The sequence below is a fragment of the Rattus norvegicus genome, chromosome X (genome assembly GCF_021556685.1).
Source record: "Rattus norvegicus strain SHRSP/BbbUtx chromosome X, alternate assembly SHRSP_T2T, whole genome shotgun sequence".
In the NCBI taxonomy this organism is placed as follows: Eukaryota; Metazoa; Chordata; class Mammalia; order Rodentia; family Muridae; genus Rattus; species Rattus norvegicus.
Window position 1 is genome coordinate 127,590,839 of NC_141554.1, and position 12,864 is coordinate 127,603,702.

Below are 12,864 nucleotides of genomic sequence, written 5' to 3' on the forward strand. Positions count from 1 at the left end.
TTATTAAAACAGCACCATGGCCACTTTTAAATGCCATAAATATTTGATTTAAAACAAAGTAATTAGCCACATCAAGTGAATATAGTTGAGAGATAAATGATATAAGATATAAATATTGCTTCTGTTTCTACTATCCAAATATAATTAGTAGTTAAAATTGACATAATTACTTCTAGACAATTTTCCTTTTCTTTGACTGTTTTCACCCATTAAACAAATGTTCATTGAATATTTATTACACTGCAAGGTAAGTACATCATTTCTTCCTGATTGTTCAGGTTTCAAGTTTCTGGTATCATAATCCGTTTGTTATACATTGTTTCTGTTACAACAATTATTACGAAATTAAGCCTGGTGGCCAGTTTGCTACCCACCTCAACGGTTTATGTTCCTGAATGAAAGACACACACACACACACACACACACACACACACACACACACACACACACACACACCCTTCATATTTTATATACCTTAAAGATCACAATTGCTAGGTTACTGCCTAACCTCTATTACCTCCTGCTGATAATTCTGAGTTACTACTTACTAAAATCAGTGTTGTATCTTGGTTGCCCTAGATTCAGTTGGGCCATGCTCTCTAGGCTCTTTCAAATGGTTGCTATACCTCTCTGTCCTGGACTCTTCTCAGGCATGTTGTCTCTCCTAGCCTCCACATTCTCCCTGCATAGTGATGTCCTCCTTCCTCTACCCAGGAATCCTAAAGATTTCACCTCTATCTGCTCTGACCCACTATTGGCTGTTAATGTCTTTAGTTACCAGTGAGAACCAACTGGGGGCAGGTTCCCAGAAGCTCTGCACAGACACTCTCATACAAACAGTATTTTGGGGAATGTAATTAGCATTTGTAATAAAAGCAGCTACACCCTTCCATGTACTTTTAAATCTTCCCTGTTGTACTTAAGACTTTACACCTTCTCCCTCTCTATATAATAATTACTCAAATTATTTAAGTTAAATGGTTTCCATCCGCCTTACATTTGAAGATAATACTGTTTTCTGAATGTATCTATCTATTCTCTTGGGTTAGCTTTAAATGTCACTTTTATTTCCCGAGATTAAAAGATGGGATTAGAGCTGTACCCCATCTCTGTGAATATATTGGTTGGGCTGAGCTCAGGGCAATTCTTTTTCTGTTCTTATTCCAAGGCCTAGCCATGGACACTTCTAGCTTCCATAAAGTCTAGTCTTCCAAGGTGATTGATACGATCTGGTTTCCCTAGGTTTTTGACTGAATTTTTCTGCTTGGCCTCATACTAACTTTTGCAATATATTCTAATCTTCAGGTTCCTTCTCATTATCTGGCTTGTTCCCTTAACCTTCATCTGGCTTGTTCTCTTTGCAACCTGGCTTTGTAAAACTATCTTAATAAGACTGCTCCTCCTCCTCCAACTCCTTTCCCTCCTCCTCCTCCCTCTCCCCCACTCTCCCTCCCTTCCTCCTTCCCTCCCTCCCCCCTTCTCTCTCTCCTCCCTGCACTGCTCTTAAGTCACCTTTCTTTCCTGGGATGCTCTCCTGTGAGTTGTAGGTATCCTATCTCTGATTTCATTCTTCACTTTGTCTTGCCCTCAATTAGATGGCATTTTCCAATATGGCTGCTTCCTTCTACAAACTAACCTTTCCTTCATTTTTAGGAATTCTCATGTGTACTGAGGATGTATCTATATTCTAGCCAGATCCTAATGTAATAGAGGGCCTGTCTGCATTATGGCTTGATCTCATAGATCTGGAAGGCCTTTGTAAGTGATCCCTTGCCTGAGCAGCCTTGTTGTTAGATTAAAATTCCTCTACATATCTACATAAGTATAAAATCAAATTTAAAATTCTTGTTTTACATAATCACTTACCTAGTGATAGACACTTCACATTTTTTAAAATTTTTTCTTGCTAAACAACACTCTGGTAATTCTACCAAACTCATGCTATTCCCCAGACGTGCATTTATATTGTTTGGGGACTCTTAACTTATAAATTATACTCATATTTAAAATATGTATATAATTTCAAATAATCTCCAAAATAGGGACTCATAACCATATATGATCTCTCCTATATATCCAACAATACGAACACCTTGTTTGACAATCTAATAGCTCTAAGTTACTATGATAGTACTTATTTAAAAATACATATCTTTGACTATCTAAATGTTATTAACTACTTGTTTTCTCATTTTGTGATAGCTAAGAAGCCATTGCAAAATATTAGACAGGGAAGATTTTATTCTGTGTTTTCTTTTAAGAGATTATAGTTTAAACAGACATTCCATGTTTTGCCTTCTTAAAATGGTGGCTTTTCATTTTTTAATGTAGCTGGTTTTGATTTCATTACCTATTTTCTTTTCCTTATTCTAGTTAATCCTGTTCATCCCAGTATCTCACCTTATACTTTTTGTACCATATGTGCTCTATGACCTTTCCTATCTCTTTCTAAAATTGCTTATTTTTCTTCTCATAGGATCCTTTCTAGTTTACTGCCATCTACATATATTTCTTCATAAATATAATTTTATCTCATTATATATGTTATTAAAACAATCTCCATATAGGGTTTCTCTTTTAGCACATATCACTTCAGATAAAAGTCTCTAGTTCTGTCCAATTTCTAGAAAATTGTATAATTTCAATTTTTCATTCACAAATAAAGTTTTATAGTGTACATAAGTATATCCTGATAAACAATGGTTTGTTTAAATGCTGAAGAGTATATTTGGAACTTAAAGTGATTTTTAGATTTTTTTCAGAAATCTCCATGCTGAACACTGCAATAGATATGACAGTTTATACTACCACCAGAAGAGAATAAGGGCTCCTTATCTCCTATAGTCTCACCACTACTTGGTGTTAATAGTTTTTTTTTTTTTTTTTGGTTCTTTTTTTCGGAGCTGGGGACCGAACCCAGGGCCTTGCGCTTCCTAGGTAAGCACTCTACCACTGAGCTAAATCCCCAGCCCCATTAATAGTTTTTATAATGATAGCTATTCTGATGTGATTAAGATAGGTTCTCAAAGTAGTTTTAAGTTTTATTTCCATAATTTCTAAAGATGCTGTAAATATTTATTGGACATTTGTGTTTCTTCATTGAATTCATAGGTACATAGACTGGAAGATTTCTATTTATTTGTTTATTTATTTATTTATTCTCACTGGCCTTCCTCTAGCTTATCCCCCTCCCACAATCCCCATCCCCCACTTCCCTTAATCTCTGACTGGGTAAGGGCTACCTGGGTATCTCTCTCCTGACCTGGCACATCAATTCCCATCTATTTCATTTAGATTTTACAGTGTTATGAAATACACAGAATTGTGAAGTATGACCTAATGATTTTTTTTAATTTCATCAATTTCTGTTGTTATGCCTCCCTTTCATTTCTGATTTTGTTAATTTGGATACTGTTTCTGTGCCTTAGTTTGGCTAAGGTGTTGTCTATCTTGTTGATTCTTTCAAATAACCAGCTCTTGGTTTTGTTGATTCTTTGCATTGTTATGTTTGTTTCTAGTTGATTGATTTCACCCATAAGTTTGAGTATGTTTTATCTACTCCTCTTGGTTGTGTTTGCTTGTTTTTGTTCTAGAGCTTTCAGATGTGCTGTTAAGTTACTGAGACCTCTCCAATTTCTTTATGAAGGCCATTGAGTACTGTGAAATTTCTTCTTAGCATTGTTTTCATTGTATACATTAAGTTTGGGTATGATGTGCTTTCACTTTCATTGAATTCTAGAAAGTCTTTAATTTCTTTATTTATTTCTTCCCTGAACAAGTTATCACTGAGGATGTAGTTGAACTTCCATGTGTATGTGGGTCTTCTGTCATTTCTGTTGTTCTTGAAGTCCCTCATTAATCCATGATGATCTGCAAAAATACCAGTGGGTTATTTCAGGCTTCTTCTGTCAGTTGAGGCTTGCTTAGTGACCAAATGTATAATCAGTTTTGGAGAAGGTTCCATCATGTCCTGAGAAAAGGTATATTCTTTTGTTTGGGGGTGGAGGGTTCTGTACTTACCTGTTACATCCATTTGTTACATAACATCTGTTAGTTTTATTTATTTATCCTCTGTTCAGTTTCTGTTTTAATGTCATGTCGATTGGTGAGAGTGGGGTGTTGCAGTCCCCCATTACTATTTTGTCGTTCAATGTGTGATTTGAGCTTTAATAAAGTTTTTTTTTATTTTATGAATATGGGTGTCCTTACATTTAGGGCATAGATATTCAGAATTGAGACATCTTGGTTGCTTATTCCTTTGAGGAAGGAAGTCTCCTTCCACATATCCTTTAATAAAATTTGGTTAAAGGTATATTTTATTAGATATACCATTAGAATGGCCACTCCAGCTTCTTTCATGGGTCTGGAGGGGGTGGTCTCACCTGTGTGTCTCAGGTTAGAGCAGACCGCCTGGGATGCAGGGTAGAATTGTGGAGTGGATCATGGTTCAGTGATCTGCAATTGCTGGTGGAGGTATGGGCCAAGAGGATGGAGCTCTGATAGAACAGATAGAGTTCTATTTTTAAAGCCTTATGTAACCCTATATCAGTAAACGGTTTCTCTCCTTCCTTCCCCCAAGTGTCAGACTTTCAAGTCTTACATTAAGGTCTTTGAATTTATTAGTGACTATATACTTAAAGAAGACTGACTCCTTTTCCCTCAGTAGCCATCAATTGCCAATAGCATCTTAGCTATGGTTGTTAGTTTCTGAGCTCATTCCTGGTCTATGGTAAAATCTAATGCCATGGTTGAAAGAAATAAGTTTTTTTTATTTGACCTTCAATACCTTTTAGTCTTAATTTTTTTCCCTTCCTTTTTTCATGACAATGCATGATTATTGAAGGAGGTTTGATATAAATGTTCCATTTAGGAATGAGCACTCCACAACCTTTTCTCTGCATTTTAATTAGTTGTGCAGAGTCTCTGTAATAATCAATGCCCATGGTAAAAAGAAGTTTCTTGAATAAGAGTTAAGAGGTGTTGTATTCTATGGGCATAAACTTAATTATTTAGAAAATAGATTAATGCCTTGTCCATCTTGTACGTTCTCCTTCCCCTTCTCTTCCTACTTATAATCTCCCCCCTCGCAACCTACTACCCTTCCTATCCTGTCTACCAGCCAGTTCCCTCCTTTCATTTCCATCTGATCTCTATTTTATTTCACTTTTTGAAAAAGATTAAGCCATCCTTCCTTGGGACCTTCTTGTTATTTGTTTTTTTGGGGGCATGTTAATTGCAGTATGCTTATCCTGCACATTTTGGCTAATATCCACTTATCAATGAGTTATTTACCGAGCATGTCCTTTTTGGTCTGGGTTACCTCACTCAGCATGATATTTTCTAGTTCCATCCATTTGCCTGAGAAATTCATGATGTCCTTGTTTTTAATAGCTAAATAATATTTCATTCTGTAGATATACCACATTCTCTGTATCCATTCCTTGGTTGAGAGACATCAGATTAATTCTAGTTTCTGGCTATTACAAATAAAGCTTTATTTGTAATAGCATATACTATTTTTTTTAAATTGAGTCATGGACTTGAAGAGATTGCTCAGTGGTTAAGAACATTGACTGTTATTCCTGATGACCTACCTGGTGTTTTACAAGTATCTTCAACTCGAGTTTCCAGTGCTCAGACTCCTTCCTTTTTCTGCTGTGGGGAAGAAGGATATAAGGAATGCACAGACATACATGGAGGCAAAACACCCATACATGTAAAATAATAAGAAATTTAAAATGCATCATTTTCAAATATATTAATAAAACAGATATTAAAGCAACATCATTATGAAATATTTTAAGTGGGTAAACTACACTGTTCATTATTTTCTCCATATAGTTCAGTAGTAGTCATTTTACAAATAACTTTATTGTAAGTATTTTATTTAAAAAGGTAATTATGAGAAACATAAGAAAATATATACAGGAGTGGGCCCTTAAGGATCCCGAGGCTCCATAGCTGGATTCCAAACTTCGCTGAGCCCTGCCCACAGCTCACTGCTCCCGAACCCCATGGGAGAGAGAGCTCACTGCCCGGACAGGTGGGCACTCCTGAGACTGCAGAGCAGGAGAGACCACCAATACTGCCCACCCCTGCCCACATCCCTGGCCCAAGAGGAAACTGTATATGGTCTCTGGGAAACGGTAGATAAGTGCTCTGGAGCTGCAGACCCCCTGCGACCAAGACACCGCCAGAACCTACAGGGACTGGATTAACAGCTCTCTGCAACAAAATCCCGTGGGAGGGAGAGCTAAACCTTCAGAGAGGCAGACAAGCCTCGGAAGCCAGAAGAGACAACACTTGGCCAACATTTCTAACTCACAGGAACATACAGGAAGTCTTCAGGCCCACAGGAACAGTTGAAGACCTGTAGACAGGAAAAACTACACGCCCGAAAGCAGAACACTCTGTTCCCATAACTGGCTGAAAGAAAACAGGAAAACAGGGCTACAGCACTCCTGTCACACAGGCTTATAGGACAGTCTAGCCACTATCAGAAATAGCAGAACAAAGTAACACCAGAGATAATCTGATGGCGAGGGGAAAGCGCAGGAACCCAAGCAACAGAAACCAAGACTACATGGCATCATCGGAGCCCAATTCTCCCACCAAAGCAGATGTTCAAACACACCATATCCAAACACACCAGAAAAGCAAGATATAGATTTAAAATCATATTTGATCATGATGCTGGAGGACTTCAAGAAAGACATGAAGAACTCCCTTAGAGAAACGCAGGAAAACATAAATAAACAAGTAGAAGCCTATAGAGAGGAATCACAAAAATCCCTGAAAGAATTCCAGGAAAACATAAATAAACAAGTAGAAGGCTATAGAGAGGAATCACAAAAATCTGTGAAAGAATTTCAGGAAAACACAATCAAACAATTGAAGGTATTAAAAATGGAAATAGAAGGAATGAAGAAAGAACACAGAGAAACAACCCTGGATATAGAAAACCAAAGGAAGAGACAAGGAGCTGTAGATACAAGCATCACCAACACAATACAAGAGATAGAAGAGAGAATTTCAGGAGCAGAAGATTCCATAGAAATCATCGACTCAACAGTCAAAGATAAGGTAAAGTGGGAAAAGCTACTGGTCGAAATCATAAAGGAAATCCAGGACTCAATGAGAAGATCAAACCTAAAGATAATAGGTATAGAAGAGAGTGAAGACCCCCAGCTCAAAGGACCAGTAAATATCTTCAACAAAATCATAGAAGAAAACTTCCCTAACCTAAAGAAAGAGATGCCCATAAGCATACAAGAACTCCAAACAGATTGGGCCAGAAAAGAAACTCCTCACGTCACATAATAGTCAAAACACCAAATGCACAAAATAAAGAAAGAATATTAAAAGCAGTAAGGGGAAAAGGTCAAGTAACATATAAAGGCAGACCTATCAGAATCACACCAGACTTCTCACCAGAGACTATGAAAGCCAGAAGATTCTGGACAGATGTCATACAAACCCTAAGAAATGCCAGCCCAGGTTACTGTATCCTGCAAAACTCTCAATTAACATAGATGGAGAAACCAAGATGTTCCATGACAAAACCAAATTTACACAATATCTTTCAAAAAATCCAGCGCTACAAAGGATAATAAATGGTAAAGCCCAACATAAGGCGGCAAGCTACACCCTAGAAGAAGCAAGAAACTAAACGTCTTGGCAACAAAACAAGGAGAAGAAAAGCACACAAACATAGCCTCACATCCAAATATGAATGTAACAGGAAGCAATAAACACTATTCCTTAATATCTCTCAACATCAATGGTCTCAACTCCCCAATAAAAAGACATAGATTAACAAACTGAATACGCAATGAGGACCGTGCATACTGCTGCCTACAGGAAACACACCTCAGAGACAAAGACAGACACTACCTCAGAGTGAAAGGCTGGAAAACAACTTTCCAAGCAAATGGTCGGAGGAAGCAAGCTGGAGTAGCCATTCTAATATCAAATAAAATCAATTTTCAACTAAAAGTCATCAAAAAAGATAAGGAAGGGACACTTCATATTCATCAAAGGAAAAAATCCACCAAGATGAACTCTCAATCATAAATATCTATGCCCCAAATACAAGGGCACCTACATACGTAAAAGAAACCTTACTAAAGCTCAAAGCACACATTGCTCCTCACACAATAATAGTAGGAGATTTCAATACCCCACTCTCATCAATGGCCAGGTCATGGAAACAGAAATTAAACAGAGTCGTAGACAGACTAAGAGAAGTCATGAACCAAATGGACTTAACAGATATTTATAGAACATTCTATCCTAAAGCAAAAGGATATACATTCTTCTCAATACCTCATGGTACTTTCTCCAAAATTGACCATATAATTGGTCAAAAAACAGGCCTCAACAGATATAGAAAGATGGAAATAATCCCATGCGTCCTATCAGACCACCACGGCCTACAGCTGGTCTTCAATAACAATAAGGGAAGAACGCCCACATATACTTGGAAGTTGAACAATGCTCTAGTCAACCATAACCTGGTCAAGGAAGAAATAAAGAAAGAAATTAAAGACTTCTTAGAATTTAATGAAAATGAAGGTACAACATACCCAAACTTATGGGACACAATGAAAGCTGTGCTAAGAGGAAAACTCATAGCTCTGAGTGCCTGCAGAAAGAAACAGGAGAGAGCATATGTCACCAGCTTGACAGCACACCTAAAAGCTCTAGAACAAAAAGTAGCAAATACACCCAGGAGGAGTAGAAGGCAGGAAATAATCAAACTCAGAGCTGAAACCAACCAAGTAGAAACAAAAAGGACATCGAAAGAATCAACAGAACCAAAAGTTTGTTCTTTGAAAAAATCAACAAAGATAGATAAACCCTTAGCCAGACTAAAGAGAGGACACAGAGAGTGTGTCCAAGTTAACAAAATCAGAAATGAAATGGGAGACATAACTATAGAAACAGAGGAAATTAAAAAATCATCAGATCCTACTACAAAAACCTATATTCAACAAAACTGTAAAATCTGGAGGAAATGCACAACTTCCTAGACAGATACCAGGTACCGAAGCTAAATCAGGAACAAATAAACCATTTAAACAACCCCATAACTCCTAAGGAAATAGAAGCAGTCATTAAAGGTCTCCCAACAAAAAGAGCCCAGGTCCAGACGGGTTTAGTGCAGAATTCTATCAGAACTTCATAGAAGACCTCATACCAATACAATCCAAACTATTCCACAAAATTGAAACAGATGGAGCACTACCGAATTCCTTCTATGAAGCCACAATTACTCTTATACCTAAACCACACAAAGACCGGACAAAGAAAGAGAACTTCAGACCAATTTCCCTTATGAATATCGACGCAAAAATACTCAATAAAATTCTGGCAAACCGAATCCAAGAACACATCAAAACAATCATCCACCATGATCAAGTAGGCTTCATCCCAGGCATGCAGGGATGGTTTAATATACGGAAAACCATCAACGTGATCCATTATATAAACAAACTGAAAGAACAAAATCACATGATCATTTCACTACATGCTGAGAAAGCATTTGACAAAATTCAACACCCCTTCATGATAAAAGTCCTGGAAAGAATAGGAATTCAAGGCCCATACCTAAACATAGTAAAAGCCATATACAGCAAACCAGTTGCTAACATTAAACTAAATGGAGAGAAACTTGAAGCAATCCCACTAAAATCAGGGCCTAGACAAAGCTGCCCACTCTCTCCCTACTCATTCAGTATAGTTCTCAAAATCCTAATCAGAACAATCAGACAACAAAAGAAGATCAAAGGTATACAGATTGGAAAGGAAGAAGTCAAAATATCACTATTTGCAGATGATATGATAGTATGTTTAAGTGATCCCAAAAGTTCCACCAGAGAACTATTAAAGCTGATAAACAACTTCAGCAAAGTGGCTGGGTATAAAATTAACTCAAATAAATCAGTAGCCTTCATCTACACAAAAGAGAAACAAGCCGAGAAAGAAATTAGGGAAACGACACCCTTCATAATAGTCCCAAATAATATAAAGTACCTCGGAGTGACTTTAACCAAGCAAGTAAAAGATCTCTACAATAAGAACTTCAAGACTCTGAATAAAGAAATTGAAGAAGACCTCAGAAGATGGAAAGATCTCCCATGCTCATGGATTGGCAGGATTAATATAGCAAAAATGGCCATTTTACCAAAAACGATCTACAGATTCAATGCAATCCCCATCAAAATGCCAATCCAATTCTTCAAAGAGTTAGACAGAACAATTTACAAATTCATCTGGAATAACAAAAAGTCAGGATAGCTAAAACTATCCTCAACAATAGAAGGACTTCAGGAGGAATCACTATCCCTGAACTCAAGCAGTATTACAGAGCAATAGTGATAAAAACTGCATGGTATTGGTACAGAGACAGACAGATAGACCAATGGAATTGAACTGAAGACCCAGAAATGAACCCACACACCTATGGGCACTTGATTTTTGACAAAGGAGCCAAAACCATCCAATGGAGAAAAGATAGCATTTTCAGCAAATTGTGCTGGTTCAACTGGAGGTCAACATGTAGAAGAAAGCTGATCAATCCATGCTTATCACCCTGTACAAAGCTTAAGTCCAAGTGGATCAAGGACCTCCACATCAAACCAGATATACTCAAACTAATAGAAGAAAAAGTGGGGAAGCAACTCGAACACATGGGCACTGGAGAAAATTTCCTGAACAAAACACCAATGGTTTACGCTCTAAGATCAAGAATCGACAAATGGGATCTCATAAAACTGCAAAGCTTCTGTAAGGCAAAGGACACTGTGGTTAGGACAAAACGGCAACCAACAGATTGGGAAAACATCTTTACCAATCCTACAACAGATAGAGGCCTTATATCCAAAATATACAAAGAACTCAAGAAGTTAGAACGCAGAGAGTCAAATAACCCTATTAAAAAATGGAGTTCAGAGCTAAACAAAGAATTCACAGCTGAGGAATGCCGAATGGCTGAGAAACACCGAAAGAAATGTTCAACATCTTTAGTCATAAGGGAAATGCAAATCAAAACAACCCTGAGATTTCACCTCACACCAGTGAGAATGGCTAAGATCAAAAACTCAGGTGACAGCCAATGCTGGCAAGGATGTGGAGAAAGAAGAGCACTCCTCCATTGTTGGTGGAATTGCAGACTGGTACAACCATTCTGGAAATGAGTCTGGAGGTTCCTCAGAAAATTGGACATTGAACTACCTGAGGACCCAGCTATACCTCTCTTAGGCATATACTCAAAAGATACCCCAACATATAAAAAAGACACGTGCTCCACTATGTTCATAGCAGCGTTATTTATAATAGCCAGAAGCTGGAAAGAACCCAGATGCCATTCAACAGAGGAATGGATACAGAAAATGTGGTACATCTACACAATGGAATATTACTCGGGTATCAAAAACAATTACTTTGTGAAATTCATAGGCAAATGGATGGATCTGGAAAATTTCATCCTGAGTGAGGTAACCCAATCACAGAAGAACAGACATGGTATGTACTCATTGATAAGTGGCTATTAGCCCAAATGCTTGAATTGCCCTAGATGCCTAGAACAAATGAAACTCAAGACGGATGATCAAAATGTGAATGCTTCACTCCTTCTTTAAAAGGGGAACAAGAATACCCTTGGCAGGGAATAGGGAGGCAAAGATTAAAACAGAGGCAGAGGAACACCCATTCAGAGCCTGCCCCACATGTGTCCCATACATATACAGCCACCCAATTAGACAAGATGGATGAAGCAAAGAAGTGCAGGCTAACAGGAACCGGATGTAGATCTTTCCTGAGAGACACAGCCAGAATACAGAAAATACAGAGGCGAATGCCAGCAGCAAACCACTGAAGTGAGAATGGGACTCCCGTTGAAGGAATCAGAGAAAGGACTGAAAGAGCTTGAAGGGGCTCGAGACCTCATATGTGCAACAATGCCAAGCAACCAGAGCTTCCAGGGACTAAGCCTCTACACAAAGTCTATACATGGACTGACCCTGGACACTGACCTCATAGGTAGCAATGAATAGCCTAGTAAAGGCACCAGTGGAAGAGGAAGTCCTTAGTCCTGGTCCTGCCAAGACTGAACCCCGAATGAACGTAATTGTTGGGGGGAGGGCAGTAATGGGGGGAGGATGGGGAGGGGAACACCCATATAGAAGGGGAGGGGGAGGGATTAGGGAGATGTTTGCCCAGAAACCGGGAAAGGGAATAACATTCGAAATGTAAATAAGAAATACTCGGTAATAAAAAAAGAAAAGGAAAAAAAAGAAAAAAAGAAAATATATACATGTTCATATGAAACCCTAACAGCCTTTACAGAAAATATAATTGCAATTTGTAAGAATGAAATTAAAGAAATAACAGTTTTAAATTTTAATTTGGACTTGTGGAGAAGCAGAGTGGTGGTTTGCCCTGTGTTATCTGTATTTTGATGCTAATTCCTCTGCCTCAAGGACAGCTGTGTAGCTGCCTAGTCACATACTCAGGACTCACTCATGTGACTTCACCAGAACCTTCTACCCATTGAATTTGTAAAATAGAGGTGAGGGCAGGTACAGGATAGAATGAGGTCTGTCATTGGATGAGAAGGAAGGATGGGCAGGAGAAAAGTTTGAAGGAAGAGGAGGAGACTGGCAGAGAAAGGGAAAGAGACAGGAGATGGAGAGAGGGGAGAAGCCATGGCAGGTGATGTTAAGATTCTGCTCTGTGTATTTACAGGTTGTTATTAATGTTCCTAAGGGATGGATGGTACCGGGCTTTGTATGTTTAAGTGGGCAATTATATCTTATCAATTGCATCTAAGATTACTGTGTTGTGTGTTCTTTTATGTGAGGG